The following is a 14,994-nucleotide window of genomic DNA, read 5'->3' as shown; positions in this document are numbered from 1 at the left end:
GGATTTGAACCGCGCACCTCTGGGATTGCAGTGCAGTTTCCTACCACTAGGCCACCAGAGCTCGCCGAGATGATCCTTTTTGACAGCCGCACGCTCTCATCATAACCGGAAAGTAAGCACAGTCAGCGACCAATCGTGCTTCCATCATCGGCCCAGGCCTCCTCGCTTCCTTCAGACACTAGTTTGCCCTGCCACGGTTCTTTTTGCTTGCACAGTTTAGGAAGGAACTGATTTCTGTTCTTCTCTTGGGTATTAAGAAAGAAATGCTAATTAAAGCCCAGCAGATCCCTGGAGCCTTACTTGTCTGATCCAACTGCCAGTTTGCAGATGGTCTTTGAGGCTAGTCTTCAGGAAGGCAAACTGTTAAGGAGCAGCTAAAGCACATGTTAAAGTACAAGGACTAAGGAGAAGGTCAGAAAATCCTTAGGTCTCCTGTAGTTGTTGCTGTTGTATGCCATCGAGACCACTGCATAGCGTCCCTATGCACAATAGCTCTGAATTCTGCGTTATCTTGAGCCCAATCTCCCCGTCTCTGACACTCCTACCCTCATTACTCCAGTTACTGTGTCAATTCATCTCATTCCAGGTCTTCCTGGACATCTAAGTCCGTGGTCCTTTAAACATAGTTGATTTCCCCCCTTTTCTTCCTATTGCTTATAGAAGATACCTGTGGGCGCATAGGGTCTAACAACAGACATGTGGTTGTTGTTAGGTAGCCCTGAGTCGAGTATGACTCATAGTGAACCTATGAATAGCCATCCTGAAACCTGCTCTATCCTGTGCCATTCTTATCATCACTGAGACACTAGAGATCAGTGCTGAAATCATAGAATGTGTCCATCTTGTTGGGGTTCTTCCTCTCCTTTGCTGATCTTTCCACGCTTGATGTCTCTTTCCAAGAAATAGCCTCATCTAGCTTCATGATCAAAGCATGAAAGACAAAGCTTTGTCTTCCTTGCCTTTAAGGAGCACTCTGGCTGCAGCCTTTCCAGGACACATCTCTTTGTTCTTGTGGCAGTCCACTTGGCACTCTGTACTCTTCTCTAGAATTACAACTTAAAGGAAGCAATTCTTCTTCTGTTATCCTTATTCCTTGTCCATCTCTCTGATGTGTAGCAGGTGCACAGTCTTTTGAGAAGCACAGACAGCCTTCCTAGAAGGACAGATACAGGACCAAGATGTGCAGAGTCTATTCCTGAACAAGGTTTTCTTTCTTCACAGTGCAGGTACAGGACTAAAGGGTGCACAGACCATCCTAAACGTTGTTAGCCTGATGATCACAGGGCCTATAGAGCCCAGATGTCAAAGGACCATACCCCAGCAGGGCTATTCATCCCTACAGAGCAGATACAGGAAATCAGGTGCATGAAAACCTGTCTTGCATCATTGTAAGCCCATCACACTTGGCAAGTAGAGTAGCAAGGTGACAGCGTATAATCCAGCAGCTGGGTCAGTCCCCATAACTGTAGATGTGGACACTTCACATGTGCAGAGACCATCCTAGAGCATGGTTTTCCCACTTCACAGTACAGGTACAGGTTTCGGGTATGAACCAAGCATTGTGCGGATGGCGAGCTTCCTCATAGGACTTGTACAAGAATCAAGTATATGAGAAACCATTGGTCAGGTACTGACTGTGGAACGCCCCACCAACTACTCATATGCAAGTTTAAGCTGAAGCTAAAGAAGGTCAAATGAAATCTCCTCCTGTACCAGTCAGATCCGATTTAATAGAACACACACACACACACACACACACACACACAGAGTTAATAAATTTTTTTTTTAAATTAAAAGAAAAAGAAAGATTCTCACCATTGGGCTAATTGGTAGCATCATGATAAACAACGAAGAGATTGAGATTGTTAACACCTTTAGTTTATTTGGTCCCACAATCAACTGTCTTGGTACAAGGAACCAGGAGAAAAAAAGATTAATTGCATTGGGAAAGTCGGCTGTCAAGGACCTGTCCAGAGTACTAAAGTGCAATGATGTCTGTATGGAGACTATGGTGCACCTGGTCCAGGCCATGGTCTTCTCATTTATGTATTATGAATCAGAAGGCTGGACAATGACTAGGGACGATAGAAGGAGAATTGATGCCTTTGAATTGTGATGTTAGGGAAGATTACTGAACATACCATGGACTGCTAGGGGAGCAATCAGGTTTATCCTGGAAAGGGTGAAACCAGCCTGCTCCTTGGAGGCAAGGATTCTTAAGCTCTGTCTGACATAGTTTGGGCATGTTGCAAGAAGGGACCAGTCCTTGGAGAGGTACATTATACTTGGGACGGTGGAGGGACAGCACAAGAGAGGAAGATCCTTGATGTGATGGATGGAAACAGTGACTAGTGTAATGGCGATAGGTGTGTCAGAGACCATTAAGGTTGGCTCAGGTTAGAACAGGGTTCAGAGTTGTTGTAGGGTCACTATGAGTCTCAGGTGATTTGATGCCACATAACAACAACAACAACATCGCATTGATTATTCATGTGCGCAGAGATTATCCTAAAGCAGGGTTTTCCTATATGACAGTGCAGATATAAGATATGACTGTAGGGGAGCTCTGGTGGCTTAGTGGCAAGGATCTGCAACTACAATCCCAGAGGCGCACGGTTCTAATCCACCAGATGCTCTGCCGGGGAAGGAGGGACAATTTCCTCCTGTACCAGTCAGATCTGAGTTGACGGTACACGCACACAAAAATAATAAAATAAATAAATAAAAAAGATATGACTGTGCACCAAGTATCCTGCAGGTGGCGACCTTCCTTATAGGGCTTGTATGGGACCCAAGGGTCCATGGACCATCCTTTAGCTTGGACTTTCACTCTCACAAAGCAGATATAGGGCTTAGGTGCAAAACTGCCATCCTGTATCACACAGTCAGCTCACCTAACTGGGCAGGTACAGGTCTTAAGTGGTCCCAAACCCTCTTAATGTAGAGTCATTTGTTGTCCACCTGCTGGTACAAGACTCAACAGTGCATACCTTTCTGTCTCTGACACACCTATTGCCATATGACACCCTGCAGCACTGTCAGTTCCCCTCGTGAGGCGTGTTGAAAGCTAGATGTCCTAGATGTTTCCTGTGCATGACTCAGGTTGCACATAGTACACAGCAGACCTGTAAACCCTCAAGCAAGTTCTGGTTCTGGACTTAGTTGTGCACCGCTTATACGGCAGCAGGATGAGCTCTCCTAACATGACAGGTATAGGATTCAGGAGTCCACAGTCCATGCTCATGCTGAAGCAGCGTTAGGCCTTTACACATGGTAGTTTCGGGATGAGGAAACCTCTTGTCAGGATATGCACAGTAGTCATGTGCACAGAAACCATCTTCAGTAGTGTCAGTCCCTGTCACCAGGTATTCACAAACCATTATGCATCCGTGTCAGTCTACCTGCAAGGGCACCCACAGGAATCAGGTACACAGATGAACCTGTGACTCTTTCAGTTTTCCTTATAGGATAGTTAATGTCTCAGATGTGCAACGTCCTTCAAAATGTACATACTTGGTAACATTCCTCCTCACAGGCCCCTTTTTAGGAATAGGCACATGCCATAGTACATGTCCTTCAGCCCACATCACAGAGCAGGTACTTGACCCCAATAGTTACCTAACATCGGTCATCAGGGTCACAGCTCATCACTGGAGAGGTACACCGTTCATGGGTACAGACAGCATTCTAGAGCCCAGTTTGCCCTCTTCACAGTTCGTGAGCCTCCTAAAAGGGCTTTTCCAGGATGCAGGTGTCCAAGGACCCCACTGCAGCAGTGCCAAGTATCTTGACAGGTCAGGTATAAGTCTAAAGTATCCAAAGGCCATCCTCATCCTTGTCAGCCAACATAATGGGTCAGACACATGTCTTAGGTGATCAGAAACACTCCTGACGATGGGTTAGTACCTGTCATCATGCAGATACAAGACTCAGGGTGCATAGACCATCCTGCAACACTGTAAAGAACCGTAACAGAGCAGTTACAAAACCAAGTGTCCACTGACTTTCTTTCGGGAGTGTGTAACCTCACGAGAGGGCAGGTAAAGGACTCAGTCTACAGACCACAGCGTGTAACTGTCAGTCCTCTTTGCAGGGAATGTATTGCATTTAGTAGTGCAGTACCATGTCGCCCTCCTAACACTCTTCAGGGAAAAGGCTCAGGAATGTAGAGATCATCCTGTAGCTGGGGTATATGTATGCATTACTATCTGTGTTGTTGGTCGGAATTTTTTTTTAAAGTTTAATTTCTATTTTATTATTTGTGTGTGTGTGTGTACCGTCAAATCTGATCTGCCTGGTACAGGAAGAGATTGCCCCTCCTTCACCAGCAGAGCATCTGGTGGATTCCAACCGTGCGCCTCAGGGATTGTAGTGCAGCTTCTTGCCACTAGGCCACCGGAGCTCCGCTGGTCGCAGTTTTTGTGAGGGAATGCTCCCAAGTTTCCACGAGTTCTTGTATGTGTGGGTGGGAATGTTTACATTTGCATATTCATTTCCATTCATTTATTTACTCATTTATGCATATGGTTCAGTGATGGTGTTCACGTATGTGGTCACCTTTTTGTTTGCACTCACTTCTGTATTCGTGTTTGCTTCTCAATTTGTGTTTATGTATTCACATTCATTTGTGCTTGCTTTCAGGTCCTGTAAGTTTTGGCGTTTGCTTGTTCATAGACATCTTCATGGATTTGCGTGGGTATCCACTTTCAAGTTTCTACATGCATCCCGGTGTGCATCTGAGTATGCGTTTGTGTATGCATTCGCCTGTGCATATTTGTACATGTTCTAATTTTCTTAGTTTGCGTATTGATTCGCATATGCCTTTTTGTTTACTTTTTTGTGTACCCCTACATTCAAGCGTATCTGCTTACATAGCCGTCCCTATTTTCATGTGTCTTTGGGTTCATGTAAGTATATCTGTACACGGTGTTTCTGTATGCATTTGAGTTTACATGTTTGCATGTGTTGTAATCACTTAATGTATTCATTTAAAAAAAATTGAAAGTACTCCTGTAGGCTTTGATGTATACATATTTGAAGGCGTCCTGTTGACGGTCCTAAATGCACGTTGTTTTGCCTTCGGCATGTATTTGTGTAGGGGGTTGTGTTTACATATGATGCAGATAGTGTGTTTGTGTTTGGTCACGCACTCCTGTATGCGTTACTGTTCATGTTTTAGCATGCTGCATACGCCTTTGCCTTCACCTCTGATTTGTTTTTCAAATCCTGGATGCTATCGTGGTCTCAGTTGTGGTAACGATGGCATTCTCTTTCTCTTATGTGCACATTTCTTCTCATTAAGTGTGCTTATGCGTTTCCTTTTACACTTGTATGCGGTTTATCATTTCACTCACATATAGACACTTGTGTTCATGCATTCACATGTTGGTACTCATTCGCTTTTTCTTATGTGTTTGTTGATTTTGGAATTTAACAAAGTGTCATTTAACTTTTATGAAAACATAAGGAGTTTTGTTTCCTAAGAACTCTTTTATTTCCCATTACACAGCTTCCCCTTTGTCGCCTCAGCTCAATGGGTAACTTGGCTGCAATTGAGAGAAGAGCTTGGGTCAACACTGCCGCCTTGTGGACACAGTTTGTCATTACAGAAGGGGGGCTGACCAGCCGCAATCCAGTGCAGGGCTGCCCTTCACCCGGTTTTTCTGGTATAATTGTTTTCCAGAGGAAACTGCCCGTCTCCTTGTGGTCGAGTCGCCGCCAGTGGATTTAAATTTCCATGAGGACAGTCTGTTGCTCCTCGCTCTTCTTCCACCGCTCCCCTCTCCACCCACACCCTCCTCCTGTGCTGGTTCTTGAACGCTTCTTTGAACACCCGAGGATTTTCCTTATTATCATGTGGGTTTTCTCCCATGAGGAATTCGCCTCTGCGGTTCTCCCCATTCCTCGCGGTGCCCCTTCCCTGCCCCCCACTGACGGCAGCCTGGGCGCCACATTGAGAAGACTGCCGCCTGGCGGACGCCGCTCGTCATTGCTGGAAGAGATGGATCACAGCCGTTGTGTGGGCTGGGCAAGCAAAAAAAGTGCAGTTGGCAACCTTTCTGATGCTGTAAATCTTTCTGAGAGGAGAACTGCGCATCTTACTATCTTGGAGCCAATAGCTATTTGAATTGTGCCCTCTGTCACCAGGTAAATATACTGTCATTATTATGTACATGCAGCCTGACCTACATCTTAGCTGACCCTCCAGAGTGTTGACATGTCCTAAAATCTCCTGAAAGTGGATGCCAATCTTTTTCCCACACAGTGGCTGGTGGATCTGATCCCCCGCCCTGTTTTTTTGGACCGGTTGCACTAGTCTTTACCACTAAACGCCACAGGGCCTTTCCGGGGCGTGTATATCACTGTCAGCCAATCTAGTGGAGCAGGTACAGTTTAAGTAGTTACAAACCATCTTCCTTTAATGTTATCCCCATCATTAAGCAGGTACAAGATTCATTTGTGCACAGATCATTGTGCCGCACTGTCAGCACCTCTCACAGGCAAGTTACAAAACTAGGTGTCCACAGACTTTCCTGCCGGACAGTTTGACCTCACCATAAGGTGGTTACAGGATTGACGTTGTACAGGTCATAGTGCATAACTGTCAGTTCTCTTCCCAGGGCAGGTACTGTGCACAGATTGCGCTGCACCACTCCCAGCCCTCCTAACAGAGCAGATACAGGACTCAGGTGTGTGCATATCATCCCAGAGTAGGGTTTTCCCCTCACCATAGTGCAGGTATTTAATTAAGATGTACAGAGACCATCCTGCTACAGTTGAGTCCCCAACACGGCCAGTAAAGGACCCAATTGTCCAAAGGCCATTCTGGAGCAGGGCCGACCCACTTGTCAGGGAATGTATTAGCCTTAGGGTTAGAAAGACCATTCTGCATGATTGTGTCATCCTCACACTGTCTGACACACTCGAGTCCATTGTAGCACTCACTGTGTCAATCCATCTGGCTGGTGGTCTTCCTCTGTTGTTCTGACCCTCCACCTTTCCAAGCATTATGTCTGTCTTTAAGGAATAGCCTCTGCTAGCAACGTGCTCAAAGTATGTGAGATGACGCTTTATCATCTTTGCCTCCAAGGAGCATTCTGAGTACAATTTCTACAAAACACATTTGTTTGTTCTTTTAGAAGTCTGTGGGATAGTCAATATTGCTATCCTATCCCACAGCTCAAAGGCATCAATTCTTTTGTTATCCTTAAAATCATCTTAAGAGTAGATTAGAAGCACTGAACACCAATGTTCAAAGACCATGAATGATATCAAGTTTATCACCCATTAAGAGAGCAAAGGGTCATTAAAAAGACAGGAGAAAGAAAAAACTGAAATAAATGTCAGAAGAGAGAAAATTGCACTGGAGCATCGATAAGCCAAATACAAAGCGGAAAGATGTTAAAATAAAAAAACTGAAGACTTCAAAAGGTAACTAAAGAAGACAAAATAACATATTATAATGGCATGTGCAGAGAGCTGGAATTGGAGAATAAGGGAAGAACCTTTTTGACATTTCAAAGTGAAAGAACTTCAGAATAAAATTAAGTTGCAATATTGAAGGATGCTATAGGTAATGTTGTTGTTGTTGTTATGTGCCGCCAAGTTGCCTGCGACTCATAGCGACCCTATGTACGACAGCTCTAAACTCTGCTCTGTGCTGTGCCAATCTCATTGTCTCCGACACACTCATCCCGATTGCCCCAGTCTCCGAATCAGTCCACCTCCCCGAGGGCCTTCCCCTCCTGCGCCTGCCCTCCACCCTCCCAAGCATGATGTCCCTCTCCAAGGACCGGTCCCACCTTATAACATGACCAAAGTATGTCGGACGAAGCTTCAGAATCCTTGCCTTCAAGGAGCAGTCCGGTTTAACCCTCTCCAGGATGAATCTGTTTGTTTTCTGAGCAGTCCACGGTACCCTCAGCACTCTTCTCCAACACCAAAGCTCAAAAGCATCAATTCTAAAAAAAAGAAAAAAAGAAAAAAAAGCATCGATTCTCCTTTTCTCCTCCCTGGTCATTGTCCAGCTCTCTGATGCATAACAAGTGAGTGCAAAGACTATGGCCTGTACCAGATGCATCTTAGTCTCCAGAGACACATCGTTGCTCTTGAGTACTTTAGAGAGGTCCCTAATAGCCGACTTTCCCATCTCAATATGTTGAGTGATTCAGGAAGCATCCAAAGAAGGTGAAAGGACTACACAAATCACGGTATCAAAGAGAATTGACTGACAGCTGAAAAATTTCAGGAAGTACCATATGAATAAGATAAGGAAGGAAGACATTGAAGCTGCACTGAAGACATTGGGAAAAGATAAGGTTGCAGGAATCGATGGGATACTGATTGACATGTTTCAAGTAACAGATGTGGCACTGCATGTGCTGACCATTCTGTCCCATGAAATTTGGAGGACCGCTGTCTGGCCAACGGACTGGAAGAACTCCATATTTATTCCTCTTCCCCAAAAAGGTGATCCAACAGAAATTATTGAACAATGTTAATATCACATGCTCTGTCTCACATTCTTTGGACATGTGACCAGGAGAGACTGGTCCTAGGAGAAGGACATCATGCTGGGAAGGATGAAAGGGGATAGCACAAGAGAGGAAGACTCCTGTGAGATGGATTGATATAGTAACTGGGGCAATGGAGGTTGGTGTGTTGGAATTAAGTGAGACTGTCTTAGGAGCAGGACAGGGTTTAGAGCGGCTGTCCATAGGGTCACTATGGGTTGCAGGTGATTGGATGGCAGATAACAGCAACAACAATCACCATCACATGCAAGCAAAATACTGCTGTAGATTATGTGTGTGTGTGTGTGTATATATATATATATATATAAAGATATATATATATATATATACACACATACATGTCAGAAGGTAAAACAGGATATTTTGAAGAGGTTGTGACACCAGGAATGTCACTGCTGATGTCAGATGCATCCTGGCCAGAAATAATTTCACCAATTATCTACAGTCTCACTGCTTTGCCATACAAAATTCACGTACCTTGTGTTCACACTTTTATTGTTATTTGAAAACATCTTTGAAGGTTTACCTGAGATTTTTTTTAGAAATCTCAGGTAGTTTTTCTAAAAACATAATGAATTTTGTTCCCTAAGAATTCTATTATACTCTGTCTCCATTTTACCCTGCATGACCTCCTCCCCTCAATTCCTTGGGAGCTGAGTCTTAACCTAGAAATGGGCTTTGAGCTATACTGCCGTCTTGTGGACACAGAGAGTCATTAATAGAAGAGATAAGGCCTACCTGGGGTTTCACAACCATCATTCCAATGCACAAACAACTTTTCAGTAGGTGTCTGATCCTTCAAATGTTTTTGCGAGGAAACTGCCAATCTTCCTTTTGCTGATTTGATGGCAAATTTGAATTTCAGAGAGGGCAATCTATTTCTCTCCAGCTCTTGTGTGGTTTTTTGTTTTGTTTTGAGGCTAATTAAAGCATCTGTGAAAGTCTATCTCAGATTTTTCCTTATAAGAGTTTTCTCAAAATAATAGGGTTTTTCTCACTAGTAATTTTATTTTTCTCTGTTTCTCTCCATTTCACGTTCTGCCATTTAAATGTCCCCACCTCAATGGGAGCGTGGCCACTACATTGAAATGAGAGTGACTGCCGCCGTGTGGACACAGACAAATAACAGCTGTTCCATTGGGCAGATCCTTACAGTTTTGATGTCCTAAATCTTTCTGAGAGGAAATTGCCCATCTTATATTCTCAGAGCCACTGGTGATTTGAAGTGCCAGCCTTTGGGTTAGCAGCCCAAGCTATACAGTGCACTCTGTCAGCAAGTATTTGTATTGTTTTTATGTACCATGGAGTCTGGCCTAAGGCATAGCTAAAGAGGCCTTAAATCATGTAACAGTGGATGCTAATCTTTCTCCCATGTAGTGGCTGGTGGCTCTGAGCCACGTTTTTATGGACTGGTCTCACAACTCTTTACCGCTGAATGCCACAGGCCCCTCCTTGGGCATGTAGGCAGTGGGAGTGTTCCTGAGCTCCGTGCAGCCTGCAGGGTTGCACACTGCTAACCCAGAGGAAACACCCCTCTTGGGTTTTGAGTCTTCCTTGTTTTCAGGATGAAAAAGATGGGCACTTCCTCTTTTGTGATTTTTGGCCTCGAGAACCTCAGTGAAGGGTCACTTGTGTGAGTTTCTCTGGACTCTGCGCTAATGAGATTTTCCCAGTTCAGATACTCTCTGTGCGTCTTCCAAGGAGTCTCCCTTGTTCCCCTTGGTCACTTTTGTGTGATGCGCAGTCCTTCTCAGTTTCATTTATGTGTTTGTGTGTATATGTGTGTCTAATGTCTTTTTTATTGTTTATTTGATAATTTAATTTTGTTTTATGTGACTTTACAGAAAACATACTTTATTTCCTTATCCTGCCTCCAGACTTTATTCTTCTCTGGTCATTTTGATTTCTACTTGTGTTATCGTCAACGCCCACATCCATGGAAATTTGCATGTAAATTAGCATTTTTCAAGGCTGCTTCCTTGTACACACCACTTGCCTACAGGAAGACATCAATAACAGAGGGAAGCATATGTTGGACTCATAAAGGGCAAATTCAATTCACAAGCCTCCCTTCTTTGGGTGTCTGATGCTATAAATTTTTACAGAATAACAGTGCAATTTTGTTGGCAGAGAGCTGATGGTGGATATGAACCATCAGCCTTTGGGTTCTCAGCACAAGGTCAAAATTCACTTGGCCAGCAGGTACTTGTGGGTTGTTATTTACTGTGGAGTCTAAACCAACTCCTAGCTGATCCTTCATTGGCTTCCCAGAGGATGTAAATTGCACACACAGAAGGACATGACCCATATTTGTCCTGTAGAGTAGCTTGGGGATTTGAGCCGCATGTCTTTGTATTGGCAGCATATCTCCCTTCCACCAAATCCCAAAGTGCTCTTGGGATTGAGGAGACAAAAGAAATATTCCTAGGTTCCATTCCGCCCACAGAACAGCTGACTGTTAAGTGAAACAGGCCTCTCTTCAAGTTTGAACCCAGCAAATTCTCTAAGTAAGAAAGACCTGCTATGTCCTTGTGTGTCAGTCATTCTCAGCTGCTGAACCAACACTCGCTGGAGTGTCACCTTTGAGGCTGAACCGACTTCAAGGCAGTGACTTTCTTCAGGTCCAGGTTCTCTAACAGCATCTTTACCAGCTTGTCTCCTTGTTCACTCCTATACAGACATTGATCTATCGCACGTTTATTATTATTTGAAAGCATCTTTGAATGTTGATCTCAGAATTTTTTAAAATTTCATTTGAACTACAATCCCAGAGGTGCACGGTTTGAATCCACCAGATGCTCTGCCGGGGAAGGAGGGGCAATCTTCTCCTGTACCAGTCAGATCTGATTTGACGGTACACGCACACAAAAATAATAAAATAAAAAAAAATGTATAAAAAATTAAAAAATAAAATAAAATTTCATTTGACTTAACTTAAAATTTAAGAAGTTTTGTTTCCTAGGAAGTCTTTATTATACTCGGGTTGTCCCCATTTCACATGCCATCTCCTTTCTCCCCCAGCTAAATGGACAAGCTTGGCCACATTTTAGAAAAGCGCTTTGATCAACATGCCGCCTTGTGGACACAGTTTGTCATAACAGAAAGAGAATGAACAGAAGACGGTGGAAGTGTGGTTGACCAGCAGCAGTCCAGTGCAGGGCTGCCTTTCATCAGGTTTTTGACAGTATGAATGTTTTCCAGAAGACATTGCCTGTTTCTCTGTAGCCCAGTTACTGGTGGATTTATATTTCAATGAGGACAGTCTGTTGTTCATCGCGCTTCTTCCACCGCTCCCACCCTCACCCCTGCCCTCCTCTCGTGGTTGTTGTTGAACGCCTCTTTGAACGTCTGAGAATTTTCCTTATTTCATGTGAGTATGCGTAAAATAAAAAGGTTTCTCTCACGAGGAATTCCATTCTCCTGCAGTTCTCCCCATTTCTTTTTGTGCCACCGTCCCGCCCCCGCTTTGATGGGCGTATAGGCGCCTCATTGAAAACAGCACTGCTCAAGACTGCCGCCTTGTGGACACAACTCGTCATTACTGAGGAATACCTCAAAGCCATTCCTGGGGCCTCAGCAGCAAAGCATCTAATTTGCAGCCTCTTATCTTTCCGTTTCTGATGCAATAAATCTTTCTGAGATTAAATGGCCCATATTAGCATCTTGGAGCCACTGGTGATTTGAACTGTTAGTCTCTGGGTTAGCAGCTCAGGGTACAGTGACTCTGTATTTGTATTGTAATTATTATGTGTCATGGTGTCCGCCCTACTTCATAGTTGACCCTCTAAGGTGTTGGCATGGACTTCAATCTCATTAAAGTGGATGCCAATCTTTCCCCCACGGATTGGCTGGTGAATCTGAGCCACTATCTTTCTGGACCCTGTCACATAACTCTATCACTAACCACCACAGGGCCATTCTTGGACATTTAAGCAGTGGAAATGTTGCCGGGCTTGTGTGTGTGTGTGTGTGTGTTTATTGCATTTTTGATTGTTTACTTGAGCAATTTCTTTGTTGTTGTTCATATGAGTTTACGTAAAGCATAGTTGATTTTCCATGCCTCCATCTCTATTATTCTTTGGTCATTCTGATTTTTCTCTCACTGTGCCACTTTCCAACCTTCATGGGTAATTGGTCATAATTTTGAGAACATTTTCCAATACTGTGGCCTTGTGCATACCTCTTGTCTTCACAGGAAGACATAAGTAACAGAGCGAGGTCCATGTAACACGTCACATGTAACTCACCTGTACAAACTTCTAAAGTCAGAGGCATGGGGGTGTCTATGTGTATAAGGGGAACAGCCTTCCCTCCATCACATGTAACATACCTGCACAATGGTTTGAAGTCAGATGTAGGGAGGTGTACGTGTCTGTGAAAGGGGAGCAGCCCTCCCTTTTTTTAACTTGAGCCTTATAAGGGTTATGAGTTTTATTGGTCAGTGGCTTAAGGCAGATGGTTGGAATCCAGCAGCTTTTCTGAGGGAGAACATTGACTCTGGATTTTACTTTCTGCTTGTAGTAAGAGCTGAAGGAATTCTGGTGGTGTAGTGATGTTCTACTAAACTAAAGGTCTTGGTGCACCAGCCACTCCCTGAGAGAATGTTTCCTCATAGTTGATTTTATTTCTTTCCTTCCTGTTTCTTATAGAAGGTGTTTGTGAACACAGAAGTGGAACAACAGACATAGGCCACATGAATTTAACGTTTTTGAATCTTTGTTCCTTTTACGGTGTTTAAAACAGCTCGTTTTTCCTTCCATGGGAAGAAACATGGCACCCTCTCTTTGGCTTCCTCACTGGGTTTGTTGTTTTTTTTTCGGTTAGTGTTTCTCGCTTTGTGTCTTCTGAAGGACTAAAGATGAGTGCTTTGGGGTCATGCTGAATCATGGCATTTAGATGCAGATGGGAAGAGGCTTCCACTGTAACACTTTAGTGGTCTTTAGTTAAATCTGCATGATGTTATGTTTGTTCAGTTAGATGATATTTTCATGACATCTTTTTATACAGACATAAGTTAGAAAACACCAGAAAACAAAGTGTTACATTATGCTAGGTTTATAATTTGTAATTTTTTAAATGGTTCCACAAATTGGTAATACTCTTTAGTGACTGTTAGTTTTCTTAGCTGTTGAAGTTTTCTATTTTGATTCTGTTTTTATTTTCCCACCTCTTAATATTTAAGAATTGAAACAGACCTACTGATACACTGCATTTACTGGATTTCACCCATTTTAATGGTTATATATTTTTCTTAGCTTTATTACAATTGTGATGATGCATTTGGCCTTGTCGAGCCTTTCATCACTGGAAAATGCATAGGATCCTAGGAAATGTGGGCCCTTGTGCAGTGTGTCTGCTGGTACTATGTCAAGTCTCCCTCTTGGAGTTTGTGATTGTGAATTTTTGAATGTTACTTCCTCTGAAGAGATGGATTTTCTTCACGCTATGGGGAGGTTGTGGACCCCTCAAAGGGGTTATTCCAAGGATGGACATTGCACCTGAGAGGTCCAGAACTTACCCTATGTGTATGTCTATAGCGTCTGTCTGAGAAGAACTAAATGCTTTTTAGGACTGTCTCCCCACCCGGAAACCAAAGAGGCTACTGTATGCATGCTGCCTAGCTGAGAGGACCCCATGCTAAACTTGACATAATCTGTCCTTGCTGATAGTGTGGTATGAGATTCTAGATTCTTCTTTGCTGGTATTTTGTGGGCAAATCATTTGCAAGATGAGACATCAGTCTACTCTGAGCCCTGGCTGTGAGTACAGCCCCTCCCTGCCCCACTAGTGGGCCTGGATCTTTGTTTGTGGGGTGCACAGTGGTCAGGGTGAGCTGTCCTACATGAGAAGGCCTTCTCTATTGATCTATGAGGGAGTCTGGGGGTATTGTATCCCCAAGCTGCCATCCTAATTATTGATCCTTTTTTACTTGCACATAACTCCTCCCTCTTTATGGCCTCTCAGTCTGATGGTGTGGTTCTCATGTTCCTGGGGAATTTTAACCATTTTGTAACCCTATTGTATTCACTTAGACCTTCTGGGTGTGTGTGTGTGAGGAGAGAGATGGGGTGGAGGGAGTCACTTTGTTCAGTTGGGGTCTGGTGCACATTGGGAGACCCTTCTTAGCTGGAATAAGTTGTACATAAGTTCTGCATACTTACGTGATGTGGAAAGAGGGGTACAGCTGCACTGCAGTCAAGGGGCAAGCTCTTCCTGTACCAGTCAGATCCAGTTTGATAGTACACACACGCATGCGTGCACACCCACCCACCCATTAAAAAAATGAAGGGGGGGCGGGCGGAAAGCCTTCCTTTTGCCTAAAGGAATTTGAATTTCCAAGGCTTCTGTATTTATGTGTCAAGTAGTCCTTGGAAAGTCTTGTTTCACCTGAGGGAATTTTTACTATGAAGGTTTCAGTAGCTCTGTGAGACGGCTTAGAGTGGAACCCTGGGTTCCGTGA

Source organism: Elephantulus edwardii, unplaced genomic scaffold (assembly GCF_000299155.1).
Source record: "Elephantulus edwardii isolate Elephantulus edwardi_28Jun2011 unplaced genomic scaffold, EleEdw1.0 scaffold00207, whole genome shotgun sequence".
Taxonomy (NCBI): domain Eukaryota; kingdom Metazoa; phylum Chordata; class Mammalia; order Macroscelidea; family Macroscelididae; genus Elephantulus; species Elephantulus edwardii.
This window is presented reverse-complemented; position numbering follows the sequence as displayed.